The following is a 22279-nucleotide window of genomic DNA, read 5'->3' as shown; positions in this document are numbered from 1 at the left end:
AAATTGAAGCTCAAACTGTCAGGAACAGAATGAACAGCCCAAGTAGTATTTTAAGCCTTTTTTTTTTTTTTTTCTGAGACATAGTCTCACTCTGTTGGCAGGCTGGAGTGGAGTGGCCTGATCTCGGCTCACTGCAACCTCTGCCTCGCAGATTCAATCGATTCTCCTACCTCAGCCTCCTGAGTAGCCGAGTAGCCGGGACTACAGGCGCATGCCACCACAACCAGCTAATTTTTGTATTTTTAGTAGAGACGGAGTTTCAGCATGTTGGCCAGGATGGTCTTGATCTCTTGACCTCGTGATCCACTCGCCATGGCCTCCCAAAGTGCTGGGATTGTAGACATGAGCCACCGCGCCTGGCCATTTTAAGCATTTTTTTTAAGAGCAGTACTATACACCTCATGTTAATATAAGGCGCATAGGAGAGCGTTTTTCTACCGTAGAGGTCAAGGGAAAGCTTTCCCCCTTGGCCCTCTGAAGATTTGCCGAAAAATCAACTTGCAAAAGGCAGATTAATTAGAGAAAAGGCATATAAATTTATTTAATGTGCACACAGTATGCACATGCGGAGAATCATAAAGTGATTGCCCACCCCCTAATGTGGTTGGCAAGCTTATATACCATCCTGGCAAAACAGGTTATGGGAGTGGGGAGAAGAGGAATTCTGTTGAGGAAGTTACTAGGGAAGATGAATGGATCAGGGAACAGAGATTAATTAACTTGTATGTTATTTTGTCAAAGGGTCTATTAGGTGTGGTTACATTCTTGGTCTTACAGGAAGGGGAAGGAAAAACAATTGTTCCTTTTGATGGGTCTAGATCTTGGGCAGATAAAGGAACTTCAGCTTCATCATGTGCTTTGGGAGAGGTGGTGGGGGCAAAGAGGGGAGGCCAGAGAGATTTTACGGCTTCTTCAGTTCAGCATGTCAAAACACTATATTTGGGATATTGATTTCTGAGTCCCAACAATACTGTAATTATAACCCCTTGGTGGTGAAATCAATTTAGTGTATCATGATCTGTATTTTAAAAAATAGAAAACATCAGAATACATGGCACAGAGTAAGTCCTTACACGTATTGTTTTGTGAATTTTTCATATACATGTACATCAGGTCACAATATAAAAGCAATTTCTTCCTATTGGTTATGGTTAGAAAGGTTTGAAAAACACTGAGATGGGTAAATACAGAACTTAAGGACTTTAGAAGGCAGGCATCAGCTATAAAGGAAAGGGGAAAAAAAAACATGCTTGGAGCCAGTGGTAATTTATTCAATCCACACTTATTTCTTACGTGTATTAAGCATCAAATGTATGCGTAACAACTGCCTAAAACTAGGAGGAGACACAAAGGCAACTTTTAAGGTGAGCCTCTTTTCTCTGGATAGTTTAAAATCTAGGTGGAAAAAGAAGTTGCAGAGGGGAATCAGTTAAATAACAATCCAAGTCAGTATGGGATTAAGTCCTAAAGAACTATACTGACAGTAGACGCTAATTTCAGAAAATTGATGTGAGCAATAGCAGTTGGGGAAGGCTGCAGAAGAAAGGAGCTGAATTTAAGCTGATCTTGAAGTGGGAGGATGAAGGTGGGAGAGAAAAACTTTCCAACAGGAAGAACTGCAGGAGCAAATACAGAGTCAAGAAAGCTCAAGTTGTTTGAGGTATAACTAACTTGGAGTAATAAGAAGTGAGACTGGGTAAGTAAGGGGAGGCATAGTGTGGGGTGAGTTTCTGTCTAGTCATAAGAGTTTACAGGAAATGGGCAATCTGGAATTTTGTGATCAGGTTAATAGCAGGATGAAATCAGAATATTAGTCCATAGACACTATATGTGATAGGTTGGAGAGAGAAGACAGGTTAGATAGGAAGTTATTGTGAGAGTGAAACATTAAGTTGAAAAGTGCTGGACTGGCAAAGAACCAGAAGTAACAAACTGTTATAGGAAGCTGTGCTGTGATGCAGGGAAACTGGAAAGTTAATCTGTTCCAAGTGAAGTAACAGAACCTCCGAGACAGTAAGTTTACCGGCATCTCGTAACAACCACTGAATAAATGGTAAATATGGTTCTTTTTGTTGAGTAAACTTGTTAACATAATTCTGTGCTAGTTACACTGTGAGACATGTTCATTCCCAAGAGAAAAACATCTCCTAGTTCAGTACAATATTCTCAGCTACAACACAGACAAAACAAAGAGGGCTGTTTTTCCTGATGAGAACATCTTGGACCATCAATAGGAAGCACAGACTATGATCAACATTTGTGGCTCATTCATTCTGGTACCCACAGCGTCTAAGGAGTACTCAATAAATGTAAAATGAACTAAGAAAGCCAATGACTGAGTAGATAGAGAGAAAAACATCAAAGTGATATAGAGCCAAGCACCCTGAATAACTTTAGTAGATCCCAAACTATGCAGTAAGACCAGTGGTCACCATCCTTTAGATCCAGGGCACCTCCTATTGTGTGCCTCTCAGAACTCTTCAAGGGTCATTCGGCTTGAAGGACACAGCCTTGCCAATCTGTTGCCCTAAATATTTCTATAGTGACGGAGATATCAGATGGGCACTAGAATCTGCTCTATCTCATTTTTTAAAAGGACAACTTTTGGCCAGGCGCGGTGGCTCACACCTGTAATCCCAGCACTTTGGGAGGCCGAGGCGGGCGGATCACGAGGTCAGGAGATCAAGACCATCCTGGCTAACATGGTGAAACCCTGTCTCTACTAAAAATGTTTTAAAAATTAGCCAGGCATGGTGGCAGGCGCCTGTAGTCGCAGGTACTTGGGAGGCTGAGGCAGGAGAGTGGTGTGAACCCGGGAGGCGGAGCTTGCAGTGAGCCGAGATCAGGCCACTGCACTCCAGCCTGGGCGACAGAGTGAGACTCTGTCTCAAAAAAAAAAAAAAGACAACTTTTCACTTCCTCAAAATTATCAGTCTAGTACTAGGTTACAAATTATTCCATTTAAAAAGCAGTTTCCTTCTGATTATCGTTTCAGGATTTCCAGACCAGACTGTGTATATATTTTTAAGCCACCTTCAATGTTTTTTGAATAGAAGAAACAAAGGACAATATAAGACATAACTATTCATGATTATGCCACAAAGATTAATTTTAAAATGAGGTAATGAGCTTCTGAAGATTATTCAATTTCCTTACCTCCACCATAATTACACGTATATTTTCACTATTTTACAATGACTGTACATGTAATTTGTATGAGTAAGAGATTGACAGAAAAGAAACAAAATGATGAGTAAAGGCTGAAGCCAGGTAAGGCAGGGTGTGAAAAGAGGGGAAAAAATGTAAGTGAGAAGGAAATATGCTGAATCCAAGAGAAAGCACCGTTCTTTCAGGTTGCAAGAAGTAGCACGGGTTGGAAGTGGAGAACTGGGAAATACTGATTCAAAGAGACTGCTGTATGGGAGACAGGAAGAAAGTGGCTAGTGGTTCAAGAGATTAGCATTCCCACAGTATTCAGTATCTCTGCAAGTACTTTGCACACTGGTCATCGTATAATTGTTTGCTGTAACCTCTTTAATGTCTGTCTTCCCCATGAGACTGTTCTGAAGGGCAACGACTCAGTTTGTGGAATTCATCAAGAGCTCAAGTGTTCGTTTGTGTGACCAGCTGTTCTATAAAGAATAAGCAAATTTTATGGCTAGGTGCGGTGGCTCAGCACTTTGGGAGGCCGAGGTGGGAAGATCACTTGAAGTCAGGAGTTCAAGACCAGCCTGGCCAACATGGTGAAACCCCGTCTCTACTAAAAATACAAAAATTAGCCAGGCATGGTGGCAGGTGCCTGTAATCCCAGCTACTCAGGAGGCTGAGGCAGGAGAATCGCTTGAACCTGGGAGGTGGAGGTTGCAGTGAGCCAAGATCTTACCACTGCATTCCAGCCAGAGTGACAGAGGGAGACTCCATCTCAAAGAAAAAAAAAAAAAACAAAAAACACCTAGCTTTTAAGTGATCAGTGAAGAAATCAGGGAATTTTCTAGACATCAATGATAAAATGGAGTTTTATGAGTGAAAAAAGGGATAAAAGAAGATGACTTACTAATTGAAAAGACCAAATAAGTAAGAGGTGTTTTCCTACACAATACTGATTCAATCAGAGACTTCGCAGACTATTTAATGTTGCTATTCTGGTGAGGTAAATTGGTTTCCTGTAGATAATTCCTAGTGAAATACAACATAAATGTGTCATTACAATCAATTGCTGACAGTTTTATATGGCCCATTCATAAAATCATACTAAGAACTTTCCTATTCTGGTATACTAGCCTCTGGACCTGTCTCTCCACCATCACCTTTTCTGCCACCATTCAGTTATTCAACAAATGTTTGCTAAGCATGTAGCAACCACTAGCCATTGTCCTAGGTGCCTGGGTGAAGAGTCCCATAGGCCTTGCCTTCAAGGAGTTCATGGTTTAAGACTTGGGACACTGCTTCAGAATTAGGTTATTAACAGCAACACAATTTTATGTCTACCATCTTGAGTATAATAAAAATATTGTAGGTGAGAGTATTCAGACAGGTACTGACCATACCTGTGTTGGAAATTACAGATACATGGAGTAAAAGATAAAGTTTAGAAATTGTTGGTTTTGTCAGCTCCCATTTAAGACTTTCTTGTTCACTGACCAGGTCCTTCATAATTCAACAGAGACATGATAACTTTTTTGGATGGATCAATACTTCTTGCCAGTCAGCATATACACACCCAGTGACCTTGCATGAAGAAACATCCTGTCTGCAGAAGATTGTGTCTCATCTACACCAAGCAGGAGTGGTGTTGTCAGTGTGTGTGCACGCATTTATGTATCTGTATGCTTGTGCAGAGAGGGGAAGATGGGGGAGGGGATGTGGGTTTGTTACTTAGCTTGCTTGATTTTTATCCACAGTTTTTAAGAGGTAAAATATTGTAGCTCAACCCCTAGAAGTGGTCGTTAGCTTTACAGAGAGGAAAATCTCTGTCCCATGACCATGGCTTGCACTTCCAGCCCCAAAAGGCAAAAAGAGGGAACACGTAACTCAGTGGAATCAATAGCATGACCAGAAAGTCAATTCAGTCATATGATGGTGGATCAGTATCTTCACTCTAAAGGAGAGGAGATCACTGTTACTGTTAGATGCGCCACTCTGACTTTCCCCCATCACTGTGGAAAAAGGAGGGAAAAAAACCCTCAATCATAATAGGAAAGGTAAACAGTTTTTCGAACTGACAAACGTATGTACGTGTCTTCCTCTGTATTATTTTATATATGTTGTTTTTATGTATGTACCAGTACAAAGAGATGTAAATATCACTTAACCTTGAGTAATATAATAGTATGTGTGAATTCTAATTAATAGGTTTTAATTCCATTAAGTATTAATAATTAACGGTAACTTCATTGAGTGTGAGAATTCCACAAGTTTGCGTTAGAATTCTGAATGACATTTTGTTTTTGCTTTACTGGGTTTTGATATGTCAGACAAGAGAATTCAACTTTTCTCCTGTGTGAATGAATTCAATAGTCTGTTGTGAGAGATGCCAGTTTTCAGGTTGCATCCACCATTTTTATTTTTAGCTCCATCTGTTGTCTTTTATCAAGTCGCTATTAAAACTCTGATAAAATACTTGGTTTGTGGCATTGATATTGTCCCCACCAGCTTCCCTAAAATGAGCGCTCCAATTCTAGTCCCCAAACATGTTCTTATGCTCCCCAGCATTGCATGGGTATACTAGTCTACTATCAGAAAGAGCCTATTTTTATTTGAGGCCAGTTCATGGACATGTCAGAGTCTCAGAGTCCTAACAGTTTTCAGTGGGGCTTTTTCTAGAACATATGGATGGAATTTGTCTCCAGTTGACATCCAAAAGTCTCGTCTTCCTGGATTTCCTTCCTCCTCTTGCCCCCTCTGCCCTTTCCCACTACCCCAGTTCCTAGCATCTCCCTGACCCTTGGGTTAGAGCCCAGGGAGAAGCACCACCGAATCCAACCTGGGAAAATGACAGGAAGTACGTGCATTCTTAAAAGTGGGGCACTTGCTGTTATTGATCATCTATTTTAACATAACTTGGATGCAGTAGTATTAATTTGTATATTAATATTTTATTTAATAATAATAATTGAGGCTGCCCTCTATATCAGAGGTAAGCATATACAGTACAGCCTGCTCTTTAATTCCTTTTTCCTCACCTTACTCAATTTTCTGTTGATTAAATGTTAGACTGAGAATAAAAGTGTACTTGTTAGATTTGGCTACTTATTGTAAGCTGCAATTTTGGCTAGGCATAGCGTGGCTCATACCTGTAATCTCAGCACATTGAAAGGCCGAGGTGGGAGGATGGCTTGAGACCAGGAGTTTGGGACCAGCCTGGGCAACATAGCAAGACCCCGTCTCTACAAAAACTAAAAAATAAAAAAACGAAAAGAAAGCTGCAGTTTAAATGTGACTCTAATCACACTATTAAACAGTGTACGTTCTTGTAACTAATACAGAAGTTTGATTCATGACAAATTTAGTTATTAATAAATGAGGCCTCAATATGGTATTCAAAGAAAATACTTGTGGAATGAAAGACATCTTTTGTGACTATACAGTGAGGGAAGTCTCAAAGTCTGTTACTTCTTTATAGTTCTCTCTCCAACAAAATATTATCTCTGTGGATGACAGATCTTCAATATCTTGCTCTTACCTATCTTTATTATCTTTATCCCAATTGGTTTCAGTTTCCCTCCTCTGCAAGCAATTGTCTTTATTTCGTCATTCAGATAGACTGAGCCTTTCGAAAGCCGTTGGATCAACAGGAGCCAGAAAATTATATATGCACGCTGTATGTTTAATACTGGTGTGCAATCTGATTACTGTAAGCACAATGTTTTTTAAAAAATCTGTTCAAACAGAGTTTATACGAGTAGCCACCTTTGTTCTCTCAGGCTTACCCGAGTGGAAAAAATCCTTTTGAGGCTATAAAAGAACTTGTGGTACAATATTGATTAATCAGTAATGCAAATTAGCTTTGAGTTTACCATTCAAATGTGGAAAAATATCTTTGAATAAAAAAGTGAGACCCTCACTTCTGGCTCTGTGCTTCTTTCAGTGGTAGATTCTCTCAGACATACCTCCCTCATAATGATGATGAGGATTATTACCTTATGAATTTAAAAGAATGATCTGTTGACTGTTACTATCATGCCTGAAATAAAGCTCCTAAGAAGAAAATATTAATTTCAGTTGAAGGTAAGTTCAATAGAGTTTCACTTCATCTCAACCACATTTTCCAAACCACTAGACCACTAAATGTTCACTGGAGATTTTAAGGTCATGGTAAAATTAGATAGCAGTTTGGTAATAATTGATTTGAGGGCCAAGAAACAACAGAGTCTGAAAACCCACAAACCCCCAATCTATTAAATCATCCTGTTTTGAATGTTTACTTTTAAAAAAGAGTAAGCAGATGATTTTTAAACACTTCATTTTGGATTGTATACCCTTCTGAGGAAGGATTAAATTGTACAGTATAACAAAGCTTTCTGAAGACTCAAGATTTGAGCTGATTTATTTTAATAAGGAAAAGTTATTACCTGCTTGTTAATTTGGTCAAACAATATTATTTATCTATTTTTTAAAAGTTAGCTGGGTGTAGTGGTGCACACCTGTAATCCCAGCTACTCAGGAGGTGGAAGTGGGAGGATCGTTTGAGCCTGGGAGGTTGAGGCTTCAGTGAGCTGAGATTGTGCCACTGCACTCTAATCTGGGTGTTAGAGCAAGACCCTGTCTCCAAAAAAAAAAAAAAAAAAAAAAAAAAAAGTTATTTATCTCTAAAGTCCCAGAGATGTGAAAATATATCATTAAATTTTAAGTTATCAGTAACAATCAAGATTCAAGTTGCTTCAAGAATGCTACAATTGACTTTATTTTATTGTCAGTTCCTTTATATTTTGCCTTTTCTGGATTAGTAGCCAATAATTTGTTAGATCCAATTACGTTTATTAATTTAATTTTCATTTTCACTATATGACAAACTAGATGTATTCCCAGATTATTGTTTTGTAGGAATTACTCTTTGTTTTTCTTAAAACTATACACTGGTTTTTTATATGATTTTCCATGCTCTTATTTAATCTCACAGCATGAGTTTGGTAATTATTTAGTAGCTATATGCCCACATTTTCTTGGCCCTGATTGGCCTTTTAATCCACTGTATACAATTTAATCCATATACCAGGCATTAAACAACAACAATAGAATCAATAACAATGCGTACTATTTGTTGAGGACTCCCTAGGAGCCAAACCCTGAACTAAATACATAACACATTATCTTATTTAATCCTCTCTAGGCCCAATGAGGGCATTATTTTATTGCTATTATGACACTGTTACTATTATATAGCTACCATTTGTTAAACTTGTTGGTATGAACTAAGTGCTTTACATATATCATTTAATCCTCACAACAACTATATTTTATTTATAGTTACATCAGGTTACTGTATGGTTAAAATGTTTGTTATAGTACTGAAATACTTCCATAGTGGTCAGTGAAGAGCTGTTGCCCTGAGTTCCCCAAGTATCCTCCACACCACACCCTATTTCTCCGGTTGCCCAACTCTTCTCCTAGGGACCCCTACACCTTGTCCTCAAATTCAGAAACTAAAGGGTTAACACTGGGCACAGCAGGTGCTCCCAACATCAAGGGTGATACCAGAGTCCATTCTGATTGGTTGGTGCCCAAGATGTACCAGTCGTTAAATATTTTGGCTATTAACAGCAATGTAGGTATTATAGTTCCCATTTTGCAGGTGAGGAAAATCATGTAAGTACACAAAAATTAAGCAGCTTGCCTAAGATCACCCACTTAGGAACTGTCAGAACCAGAACACAAACCTAGGTCTCTTTCAGGTTAAAATCTTTGATCTTAACTAGTATAGTGTGCTAAGAAAACGGAGAATACCAGCTGACCATTGATGGAGGCTTCCCAGGCCCAATGTGAATAGCTTTGGAACTCTGTGCTCTGTGTCTGGCTACTTGTACAATGGATTTAATGTTTTTCATTCTTAAAGCTGTGAAAATACTGTTCTCTTAACTGGTTCCCAAACATAATAATGAGCATGCAAGAACTGGATTGATGATGGGTATTGCTTTGCATTATTTTGCTCTCATCCTATATTCACTAATTTAGCCCATGTTGTGTTACTTTGCAACAATCTCTCTATAAGTAAAAATTACCTCATTAAATTTATGACTGTCCCCACATAAATAGCCTTGGTATTCAGGCTAATCATTAAGCACACCAAGAATGGTAAGTTATAAAAGTAACATTTTAATATACTTTTAAACTATGCTTACTTTTATAAAATTTAATGTCTAAAATCCCGAGACCAAAGACTGAAAATCTTTATTATTACATTTTGCTTCTCTACTTCTGTGTCTCATCTACCATGTCTTTCTCTCCATTCCTGATAAAAAGCTAACTTCCAATTTAATGTACATCATGTCCAAGCCATTTATACAACCCCGTCCCTAATATTTAAGAAAATTCTAATGCTATTATTACAGTTCTGTGTATCTTTTAAAGTCAGTAACTTAGACCGACACATGAACCAACAATTCTGCCAACTACAAAGCACACTTTTATTTAACAAAATGCAGCAAATTCCCAGAACTGAGTATGCCACATCCATTCATCAAAGCAGGAAAATTTGACTAGGAGAAAAAGCAGAAATACAGTGGTCATGGTGAAAGGGTGGTATTTGGAGATAGAAGAGGCGGATCTCTTGAAGATATGTCTGGCATCAAGTTGCAGAGTCAAGAAGTTTTCTTTTTCTTTTTGTTTCTTTGTATGGTTGTTTGTTTCTGACAGGGTCTCACTCTGTCCAGGGTCTACTCACTCCAGGCTGGAGTGTAGTAGCACAAGCATAGCTCACTGTAGCCTCGACCTCTCGGACTCAAGGGATCCTCCCGCCTCAGCCTCCTATGTAGCTGGGACTATAGGCATGTGCTACCATGCCTGACTAATTTTTGAATATTTTAGAGAAACAAGTCTCACTGTGTTGAGAACTCCTGGCCTCAAGTGATCCTTCTGTCTCAGCCTCCCAGTGTTGAGATTACAAGCAGGATCCACTGTGCCAGGCCAAAGTTAAGTTTCTTAATGGAGGCCTCAGCATTATAGCTAAAGGCAGTCTGGCTCTTTGGGACAGCATGTACCTATCGGTTGCTCTGCTATTGCAAAATATATATTTAATCTTGTCCCCCATTTCCTGGCATAGTGCTCCTAAAATCCTGTATGCTAACGAGATTATATATATATATATATACGCACACACACACATATATATATGTAGATGAGTCTTGCTCTGTCACCCAGGCTGGAGTGCAGTGGCACAATCTCTGCTCACTGCAACCTTCTCCTCCCGGGTTCAAGCAATTCTCCTGCCTCAGCCTCCCAAGTAGCTGGGATTACAGGTGCCCACCATCATACCCAACTAAGTTTTATATTTTTAGGAGAGATGGGGTTTCACCAAGTTGGCCAGGCTGGTCTCGAACTCCTGACCTCAGGTGATCCACCTGCCCCGGCCTCCCAAAGTGCCAGGATTATAAGTGTGAGCCACTGCACCTGGCCTGTAGTATCCTTTATAATAAACCAGTATATGTAAGTATGTATTTCCTTGAGTTCTGTGAGCCACTCTAGCAAATTAAGCCTGAGGAGGGGGCCATGGGAACCCTGATTTATAGCAGGTCAGTCAGAAGCACAGGCCATAACCTGTGCTTAAAACTAGCATCTGAAATGGAGGGGGTTCCTGTGGGACTGAGCCCTCAACCTGAGGGATCTGATGCTATCTCCAGGTAAATAGTGTCAGAATTGAATTGAATTGGAAAAGCTACACACATATGGGCGTAACAGAAGTGTTCTGTGTTGTGAGAGTATAAATTAGTAGGAGAAAATGAGGGGTTTTTTTCCCACATATTCTTACACTTGCATTCAAGTTTGCGGTAGGATTTTGGCTCTATCTGAGGCTCCTGGGACCAGCAGAGGAGTCAATCTCCAGCATCACCAAGCAACCTCACCCCAAAGCAGCAGCAGGGATGAAATACCCACCTGCTCTCTCTCCTGGGCCCTGAGCAACACCTGGGGCCCTAAGGTTGTGGCTGCACAGCTCTCTGGTGATGTTTAATCCTGGGACTTTTAGTAGCATTTGGAAAGGAATGCAGTGTGCCCCAGCATCATCTTTGCACAAGTTCAAGGTGGCTGCAGGAAAGATCTGAGCTCAGAAATTTGTAGGAACAACCAAAGCTGGAGTTTTTCCTCACCATTCTACCCAAAGAGATCAGGATTGATGGGGAGTAGCCAAGGTGGAAGGTATTTGGTTGCTGAGGAGTAGTGCAAGCATGGTGTGGGAATTGCTTGAGGACCTAATGGAAGACAGAAGGGACTTGGAAGGGGAGGGCTGAATCTCTGGCAATACCCTGGAGAGAGGCCTGAGCCAGTGATGATTGTGGTATCCTCATTTCTTTGCATTGTTTTTTTCCTGCAAACCTCAGGAGTGTCTGGAAAAAAAAGTCACATGGAGGGGCTTTAAGATGGCTCACCAGCCACCTGCCTATGGCTACCCCCAATTAGAGCAACTTCACCCTCTCTAGTAGGAGGGCCACAGTGGGGCCACTGCAGCCCCCACCTGAGCATTCCACAGATGACCGGAAGGTCACCCACTTCTACCTACCATAGCTAGTGCCTGCATGCACAACTGGTGGAGGGACCTGAGGACAGGTCCAACCAGCCTGGCTCTGCCACCCTCCCAGTACCCAACATGCCATCCAGGGATCTAGGGATTGCCTAGCCCAGTTAACCACCATTTACAGCTGAGTAGTCCTCCCGGGGTCTGAAGTGGGGCCCACCCAATCTGCTACTACTACCACAGCTGGCACCCACCCTGTGAACCTGGGGATTGGTCCACCTAGCCCATCACAGCCACAACCAACACCAGTGCAGACTGCTTGAGTCCCAGAGGGTTGTCCCATGACCGCTACTGCCATCACTCATGTCACACCTGCTGCTCCATGGCCTGAGAACCCACCGACCCACCCATCCCATCGCCACTATGCCTGGCATCCAAGAAAGCCACCTGGAGACCCAAGAACTGGCATGCCTGGGCCCACTAATACTTGTACCAATTTGCGATGCCCTAGGGCCCCAGGACAGGCACCACTGCATCACTGGGGCCCAAAGAATGGCTCACCTGGTGTCCCAGTCCCCAGCAAAATGTTACCAGAGCCTCCACTGACAATAAATACAAATTGAAATAAATACAATTCTAAAAGATCTTCTCCATGGCATATTGCAGTCAAACTGTCAAATATCAAAGGCAAAGAGAATTCTAAAACAGCAAGAGAAAAACATCTACTCACTTATGAAGGAACTCCCTTCAGAGCAGCAGATTTCTCCACTTGATCTCAGCCAAAAGGCTGAGAAACAATAACAGATTTCTCTAAAAGCAGAAACCTTATAGACCAGGAGAGAATGGGATGATATAGTTAAAGTGCTGAAAGAAAACAACTGTCGGTTGGGCATGGTGGCTCATGGCTGTAATCCCAGTACTTTGAGAGGCTGAGGTGGGTGGATCACTTGAGGTCAGGAGTTCAAGACCAGCCTGACCAACATGACAAAACCCCATCTCTACTAAAAATACAAAATTACCTCTGTGTAGTGGCAGTCACCTGTAATCCCAGCTACTTGGGAGGCTGAGGCAGGAGAATCACTTGAACCTAAGAGGCAGAGGTTGCAATGTGGCAACATGTGGCAGAGCGGGACTCCATCTCAACAACAACAACAAAAAGTAAAACAACTGTCAACCAAGAATACTATATTCAGAAAACTTTTCCTTCACAAATGGAGAAATAAAATCTCTCCCATGTAAGCAAAAGTTGAGGGAATTTATTACCATTAGACCAGTTCTTCAAGAAATGCTTAAGGGAGTCCTACACCCAAAAGTGAAAGAACAATATCTACCATCATGAAAACATAAAAACCATGGGTAGAGAAGACACACAAACAAGGAGGAGAAAAAATGCTCAAATGTTACCACTGCAGAAAACCACCAAACCACAGTGATAAACAACAAGAGAGAAAGAAAGTAATAAAGGACACGAAACAACTAGAAATCAATTAATAAAACCACAGGAATAAGCCTCACATAACCCTCACATATCACCAATAACCTTGACTGCAAACAAATTAAACTTTCCACCTAAAAGATACAGACTGACTGAATGGATTAAAAAAAAACAACAACACAGGACCCAACCATATGCTGCATGCAAGAAACTCATCTCAACTGTAAAGACACATATAGACTGAAAGTAAAGGAATGGAAAAAGATATTCTATGCAAACAGAAACGAAAAGTGAGCAGGAGTGGCTATACTTATATCTGATAAAATAGATTTTAATTCCAAAACAGCAAAAAGAGACAAAGAAGATAATTATGTAGTGGTAAAGACATCAATTCAGCAAGAAGATATAACAATTCTAAACATATATGCACCCAACACTGGAGAACCCAGATATGTAAAGCAAATATTATTAGATCTAAATGGAGAGATACACAATATACAATACAATACAATAATAGTTGGGGGCCTCAATACCCCACTGTCATCATTAGACAGATCATCTAGAGAGAAAATTAACAAAGAAAGATCCGAACTGCACATTAGACCAAATGGACCTAATAGATATTTAGAGATCATTTCATACAACAGCTTCAGAGTTCATATCCTCTGATTAGCACATAGAACATTCTCCAGGATAGGCTATATGTTAGGACACAAAACAAGTCTCAACAAATTTTAAAAATTCAGATCTTTTATGGTATCTTCTCAAATCACAATGGGATAAAACTAGAAATCAATAAAAAAGGAACTGTGGAAACTGTATAAATACATGTAAATTAAATAATATGCTCCAGAATGACCACTGGGTCAAGAAAGAAATTAAGGAAGAAACCAGAACAAATTTAAAAATGAATGAAAATTGAAACACAACATACCAAAACCTATGAGAGATAGCAAAAGCAGTGCTAAGAGGTAAGTTTTTAACAATAAACACCTAAATCAAAAAAGTAGAAAGGTTTCAGACAACCTAAAGATGCATCTCAAGGGACTAGACAGGCAAAAACAAACCAAACCCAAAATTAGTAGAAGGAAAGAAATAACAAAGAACAGAACAGAAATAAACAAAATAGAGACAAAAAACATTCTAAGGATCAAGGAAATGAAAAGTTAATTTCTTGAAAAGATAAACAAAATTAATAAATCACTTGCTAGACTAAGAAAAAAGAGAGAGCCAAAGAAATAAAATCAGATATGAGAAAGGAGACATAAGTGATACTACAAAAATGCAAAAGATAATCAGAACTATTATGAGCAACTATATATGAATACATTGGAAAACCCAGAGGAAATGGACAAATTCTTGGTCACATATAACCTACCAAGATTGAATCAGAAAGCAATAGAAAACTCAAACAGACAAATAACGAGTAATGAGATTGAATCAATAATTAAAAGCCTCTCCACAAAGAAAAGTCCAGGACCAGATGGCTTCACTGCCAAATTCTACCAAACTTTCCAAGAAGAACACCGATTCTCCTCAAACAATTAAAAACAAACAAACAAACAAAAAATCATGATAAAGTGGGATTTATACCAGGGATGCAAGGGTGGTTCAACATTTGCAAATCAATAAACATGATATATCACATCAACAGAATAAAGGACAAAAAACATATGATTATCTCAATAGATGCAGAAAAGGCATTTGATAAAATTAGACATCCCTTCATAATAAAGACTCTCACAAACATGATGTAGAAGGAACATACTTTAACATAATAAAGGCCCTATGTGACGAACCCACAGCCAACACTAAACTGAATGAGGAAAAGCTGAAAACCTTTCCTCTAAGAACTGGAAAAAGTTAAAGATGTCCACTTTCACCACTCCTAATAGGAGTACTGGAAGTCCTAGCCAGAGCAATCAGGCAAGAGAAAGAAATAAAAGGCATCAAAATAGGAAAAGAAGAAGTCAAATTGTCTCTCTTCACTAATAATGTGATCTTTTTTCTAGAAAAGCCTAAAGATTCCACCAAAAACTCTTAAATATGATAAGCAAATTTAGCAAATTGCAGATAGAAAATCAAAATACAAAAAACAGTACCATTTATATACACCAATAATAAGCCAGCTGAGAAAGAAGACAATCCCATTTACAATTGGTACAAAAAATCACCTAGGAATAAATTTAACCAAGGAGATGAAAGCCTCTACAAAGAAAACTATAAAACACTGATTTATAAATTGAAGAGGAAACAAACAAATGGAAAGACATTCCATGCTCATGGATCCGGAGACTTAACATTGTTTAAATGACCATACTACCACAAGCAATCTGGAGATTCAACGCAATCACTAACAAAATGCCAATGTCATTTTTCACAGAAATAGAAAAAATAATCCTAAAATATGCAAGGAACCAAAAAAGAGCACAAACAGCTAAAACAATGCTGAGCAAAAAGAACAAAGCAGAGACATCATACTACCTGAGTCCAAAATATATTACAAGCTTATAGCAACCAAAATGGCAGAGCATTGGCATAAAAACCAAGAGATGGATCAGTAAAATAGAATGGAGAACCCAGAAATAAATCTAGATATTTACAGCCAACTGATCTTTCCCTAGAACATACACTGGGGAAAAGACACCCTCTTCAATAAATGGTGCAGGGAAAATTGGACTGCCGTGTGCAGGAGAATGAAACTGGGCCCCTATCTCTCACCATATACAAACATCAACTCAAGATGGGTTAAAGACTTAAACGTAAGACTCAAAACCATAAAATTACTAAAAGAAGACATGGGAAAAACACTTCAGGACAATGGTGTAAGGCCAAGCTTGTCCAACCCACGGTTCACAGGTCACATGCAGCCCAGGACAGCTTTGAATGCGGCCTAACACAAATTCAGAAGCTTTCTTAAAAGATTATGAGTTTTTTTGTGATTTTTTTTTTAACTTATCAGCTATTGTTAGTGTTAGTGTATTTTCTGTGTGGCCCAAGACAATTCTTCTTTTAATGTGGCCCAGGGAAACCAAAAGTTTGTACGCCTCTGGCCTAGGCAAGGATTTTATTATTAAGATCTCAGGCCGGGCGCAGTGGCTCAAGCCTGTAATCCCAGTACTTTGGAAGGCTGAGACGGGCAGATCACGAGGTCAGGAGATTGAGACCATCCTGGCTAACATGGTGAAACCCCGTCTCTACTAAAAAATACAAAAAATTAACCAGGCAAGGTGGCGAGCGCCTGTAGTCCCAGCTACTCAGGAGGCTGAGGCAGGAGAATGGCGTGAACCCGGGAGGTGGAGCTTGCAGTGAGCTGAGATAAGGCCACTGCACTCCAGCCTGGGCGACAGAGCGAGACTCCGTCTCAATGAAAAAAAAAAAAAAGATCTCAAAAGCTCAGGCAGCAAAAACAAAAACAGACAAATGGGACTATATGAAACTAAAAAGCTTCTGCACAGCAATGGAAACAATCAGCAGAGTGAAGAGACAGCCCATTGCATGGGAGAAAATACTTGCAAACTATTCATCAAATAAGGGAATAATACCCAGAATATACAGGGAACTCAAACAACTAAACAGTAAAAAATAAATAATTTCATTAAAAAGTAGACAAATCAACATGGTGAAACCCCATCTTTACTAAAAATACAAAAATTAGCAGGGTGTGGTGGCGCACTCCTGTAGTCCCAGCTACTCAGGAGGCTGAGGTAGGAGAATTGCTTGAATCCAGAAGGTGGAGGTTGCAGTGAGCCAAGGTCGCGCCACTGCACTCCAGCCTGGTGACAGAGTGAGACTCTGGCTCAAAAAAAAGTGGGCAAATTAGTGCAGGATGAGAAAACCAAATACTGTATGTTCTCACTTAAAAGAGGGAGCTAAACATTGAATACAAATGGACATAAAGTTGGGAGCGATAGACACTGGGGACTACTAGATGGGAGAGAGAAGGAGGGGATGAGGGTTGAAAAATCACCTGTAGGGTACCATGCTCATTACCTGGGTAATGGGATTATGTATACCCCAAACCTCAGCATCATACAATATACCCGTGTAGCAAATACGCACATGTACCTCCTGAACCTAAAAGATGAAAAATTTTTAAAAGTGGGTAAAGAGCATAAACATTTTTTTTCAAAAGAAGATATACAGATGGCCAACAGGCATATGAAAAAGTGCTCAACATATTTTTTATAATAGCAGGAAAATGCAAATCAAAACCACAATGAGATGCCTTCTTACCCCAGTTAGAATGGTTATTATTAAAAAGACAAAAAATAACAGATGCTGGCAAGGATATGGAGAAAAGGAAACTCTTATACACGGTTGGTGGGCATGTAAGTTAAGATAGCCACTGTGGAAAATAGTCTAGAGATGTCTCAAAAAACTAAAAATATGATTACCATATGATCCAACAATCCCACTACTGGGTTTTATCCAAAGGAAAAGAAATCAATTTATCAAAGGAATATCTGCACTTGCATGTTTATTGCAGCACTATTCATAATAGCAAAGATAAGGATTCAATCTAACAGTTCATCAGCGGATGAATGGAGAAAAAATGTATACATATACAGTGGAATACTATTTGGCCATAAAAATAATGAAATCATGTAATTAGCAGCAACATGGATGTAACTGAAGGTCATTATATTAAGTGAAATAAGCAGGCATGTAAAGACACATATCACACATTCTCATTTATATGTGGAAGCTAGAAAAGTTGATCTCATGGAGGCAGAGAGTAGAGTAATAGATATCAGAGGCTTGGAAGGATGGTGTGGGTGGGAGTGGGGATGAACAGAGTTGGTAAATGGATACAAATATATAGTTAGGTAGAAGGTATAAGTTCTTTTTTTTTCCTTCTCTGGTCCTTGATTCAAAAGTTATTATTATTATTTTTTCCAAGGCATAAGTCCTAATGTTCCATAGCAGAGTAGAATGACCATAGTTAGCAACAACGTATTGTATATTTCAAAGTAGCTAGAAGAGAGGATTTGAAATGTTCTTAACACATAAAAATAATAAATGCTCTAGGTTATGGATACCTCAAATACCCTGACTTGATCATTACTCATTTATGCATGTAACAAAATATCACATGTACCCCCATAAATATGTAAAATATTACGTATCATTTTTTAAAGTCAACCAAATAATGAGAAATTGTTTTCTTTAGGGCCACATTCTGAGACTAAATGATCCAGTCATGTATTAGCAGTTAGGAAGATAGAAGATACTATCAGGATGGCAAGTTGCCTCCGTCCCTCTTGTGAGAGACCATCACATTTGTGCAAGTGCAGCCATCATTTTAACACATATTTACGAACACCTTCTATATGCTAGGAGCTGTATTAGCTACGACATAGTTCAATGGAGATGGAGTAAGTGAGGTCACACAACCTGAAGGAAACAGTGAACTTCCGAATGTCATCCCTGTACATCCCCGTCACGTTTGTAATACATTCTGCAGCTGAAGTGTGACCTGGAGCACACACTGTTCACTAGTAAGGGTGTGAAAATTTTAGAATAGAAAAGGTTTGCTTGACATTCATCAATACAGAAGGGATTACCTGGGAAAGACTTGGAGAAATGACTGTTTATTATAGAGTCTGTTCCAGCATCACAGGATTAGCAAACTTGTTTCATCAATATTTTGAAGTTGATCAGATGTAGAATGTTCAGTTTAGCAAACCTCCCAACAGAATGACATATGAAAACAGAAATATGTTTTCTTTTCTTTTCTTTCTTTTTTTTGAGACAAGCTCTCACTTTTTGTCCAGGCTGGAGTGCAGTGGCACGATCTCAGCTCACTGCAGCCTCGACCTCCTGGGCTCAAGTGATCCTCCCACCTCAGCCTTCCTAGTAGCTGGGACTACAGACATGCATCACCACACCTGGCTAATTTTTGCATTTTTTGTGGAGATGGGGCTTTGCCATGTTGCCCAGGCTGGTCTCCAACTCCTGGGCTCAAGTGATCTGACCACCTTGGCCTCTCAAAGTGCTGGGATTACAGACGTGAGCCACTGCACCTGACCTTCCATGTACTATTTTTCCCCTATGTATTATTTATAAGAGCAATTGTTGAATGTTTAGCTATTAATTATTTTGATTTAATTTTCAATTGTATATTCGTTTCAAAAATAGAAGAAATAGGGATAATGAAAATACAGTGTGTCAATAACAGGCTAGGTTTAATATTAGAGTTTCCTAATGCCTAAGCCTTTGATAAATTCACTAGCTTCATAAGTTAATTCTCTATTATTATTACTGTTTTAATTAGCATGCTTGTTTAATTAGGCACTAAAGTGCCAATTAAAAGAAGAAAAGCCCACTATATCCTAGGGAAATAATTGATTAAGCTTCCTAGAAATAAAATCCACGGGAAATAGAAAATGTTCTGTAAAATCACTGTCACCTTGGCTTTATCTCACTGTGATTGTGTCTCTGTGGGTCAAGAAAATTGCTAAAGCCAACAAATTGCTCAAAATAGATGAGCAAAAATTCTGTCAGTTTTAAACAAGCTAAAGTCAATTTGATTCCTTGCCAGTGAGAACTCTGACTCCAATGCAAGGTCTAGACTGGGGTCAGGTCTGGCTGGCTGTTCTGTGAATATCTTCCCCAGAACCCCCTTCTTCTCTTGCATGCCCCTCTGGATTCTGCCAGAGCCCTGGTTAGCCTTGGAAAATCACCCCCGACCCCGGAGGAGGATACATTGACCTATATCTGGATTGGCCACAGGATAGGCTGTCAAATCCACTGGGTTTTCTGATGGAAAAACAAAACGAGAGGGAATGTCATCATGTATTCCAACCCCTAGGGAAGCTTCCTCCTCAAAACATTACCCACATTCCCATTCTCAAGAAATCCAATGAAATAATTAATGTTTGCTAAATAAATTGATTTTTAGAACTGCTTTTTTGTTAAAAAAAAAAAAAGTTTAATTTATATTCACTCCATTTATCCCCCTAAACAGGAGTGTGTAGAGGCTAATAGTTGTGTTATTCCCAATTCCAAATGCTATGGTCTGAATGTTTGTCTTGCTCCAAAATGTATTTGTTGAAACATAACATCCAATGTGATAGTATTAAGAGGTGGGGCCTTTGCGGAGGTGATTAAATCATGACCAAATGAATCGGATTGTGGTTCAAGTATATTCAGTTCAACTTTACAAAAAAGGAAATTAAAATGAAAAATATTTATATACCTTCCTACTAAGCCAATTCATGAAAACCGAGAATTCACCAGATTCTGAAATGTCCTGCTCCCATTATAGTTATCTTGTTAAACAAAAATAGCTCTTCTACCCAAGAGGAGATATAATTAGTAAATAAATACATAGAAAAATGTTCATTCTTGATGGTAATCAAAGGAATGCAAGCAAAACAACTTTGAAATAGCATTTTATAAAAGAGGCCTGAGGAAACTTGTTTGCCCCTTCCACCACATGAGGATGCTCCAAGAAGACACCATCTATGAAGGAGAGAGTGAATGCTCACCAGATAGGGAACCTGCTAGCACCTCGATCTTGGACTTCCCAGCCTCTAGAAATGTAAGAAACATTTCTGTTGTTTATAAGCAATCCAGTTTAATATATCTTGCTATAGCAGCCCAAACAGACTAAGACACCGGGTTCAGGGATATAATTGAATGTAAGGAGATTCAGGGACGATCTTGGGTTAATTTTTAGTTTGTAATGCTAAATACATATGTTAAAGTTATGCTTTTAAAAATATCAAATGTAATTATTGGGTACATCCTTTTTCACAAGAATTTAAGCTATGTACACTCATGGAATTTTCTGAATAACCTTCTGTCGTGGCTAAAATATATTCAGTTCAACTTTACAAAAAAGTAAATTAAAATGAGAAATGTTTATATACTTTCCTACTAAGCCAATTCATGAAAACTAAGAATTCAGATTCTGAAATGTCTTGCTCCCATTATATAGTTACCTTGTTCAGATATGCTTTTTCATAGTTTAAGAAAAATATCTCTTCTACCCAAGAGGAAATATAATTAGTAAATAAATACATGGAAAAATGTTCATCCTTGACAGTAATGAAAGGAATGGAAATGAAAACAACTTTGAAATATCTTTTCATATCTACGAAGAAACAAAAATGTAGAGCTTTTTATTGTAACAATTGTCAATGTTAAAGAGAAATTCTGTACTTTCTTTTTTTTTTTTTTTTTTTTTTTTTTGAGACAGAGTCTTACTCTGCCTCATGCCTCCTGGTTATCCTTGGAAAATCATCCCAGACCCCGGAGGAGGATACAATGACCTATATGTATCCACCTATGCCTCCCAGAATGAAGTGATCCTCCCACCTCACCCTCCCAGAATAGTTGGGACTACAGGCACATGCCCCCATGTGGGGCGAATTTTTATATTTTTTGTAGAGATGGGGTTTTGCTATGTTGCCAGGCTGGTCTTGAATACCTGGGCTCAAGCAATCCACCTGCCTCAGCCTCCCAAAGCACTGGAATGACAGGTGTGAGCCACTGGAGCTGGCCATGTACTCATTCTTGATGGCACTGTAAATTAATACAATCCTTTTGAAAAGAAATATGGCGATAAGAAACAATAGCCATAAATATAGTAAAATCCTTTGTTCTAGTAATTCTACTTTGAAATAATTAAAAAGAAATGAAAACATAGATACATGAATACTCCCATCCATTACATCTTTATCCATAATAATAAGACTTTGGTGTAAACTAAATAATTAATATTAGGCTACAGATTAAAATTTTGATTGATCATCTACCACACTCCTTGATCAACCTTAATTGAGAATAAGTACTTATTGCATAGGTCCGGCGCGGTGGCTCATGCCTGTAATCCCAACACTTTGGGAGGCTGAGGGGAGTGGATCACCTGAGGTCAGGAGTTCAAGACCAACCTGGCCAACATGGTGAAACCCTGTATCTACCAAAAAAAAAAAAAATTACAAAAATTAGCTGGGCATGGTGGTGGGTGCATGTAATCTCAGCTACTTAGGAGGTTGAGGCAGGAAAATCGCTTGAACCTGGGAGGCGGAGGTTGCAGTGAGCCAAGATTGTTCCATTGCACTCCAGCCTGAGCGACAAGAGTGAAATTGTGTCTCCATCCCCCACCAGAAAAAAAAGGAAAAAAAAAAAAAAAAAAATGAGTACCTATTTCACAATACAATATGCATTAT

This window comes from Macaca thibetana, chromosome 2 (genome assembly GCF_024542745.1).
Source record: "Macaca thibetana thibetana isolate TM-01 chromosome 2, ASM2454274v1, whole genome shotgun sequence".
Taxonomy (NCBI): domain Eukaryota; kingdom Metazoa; phylum Chordata; class Mammalia; order Primates; family Cercopithecidae; genus Macaca; species Macaca thibetana.
Note: the sequence above shows the minus strand (reverse complement) of the source record.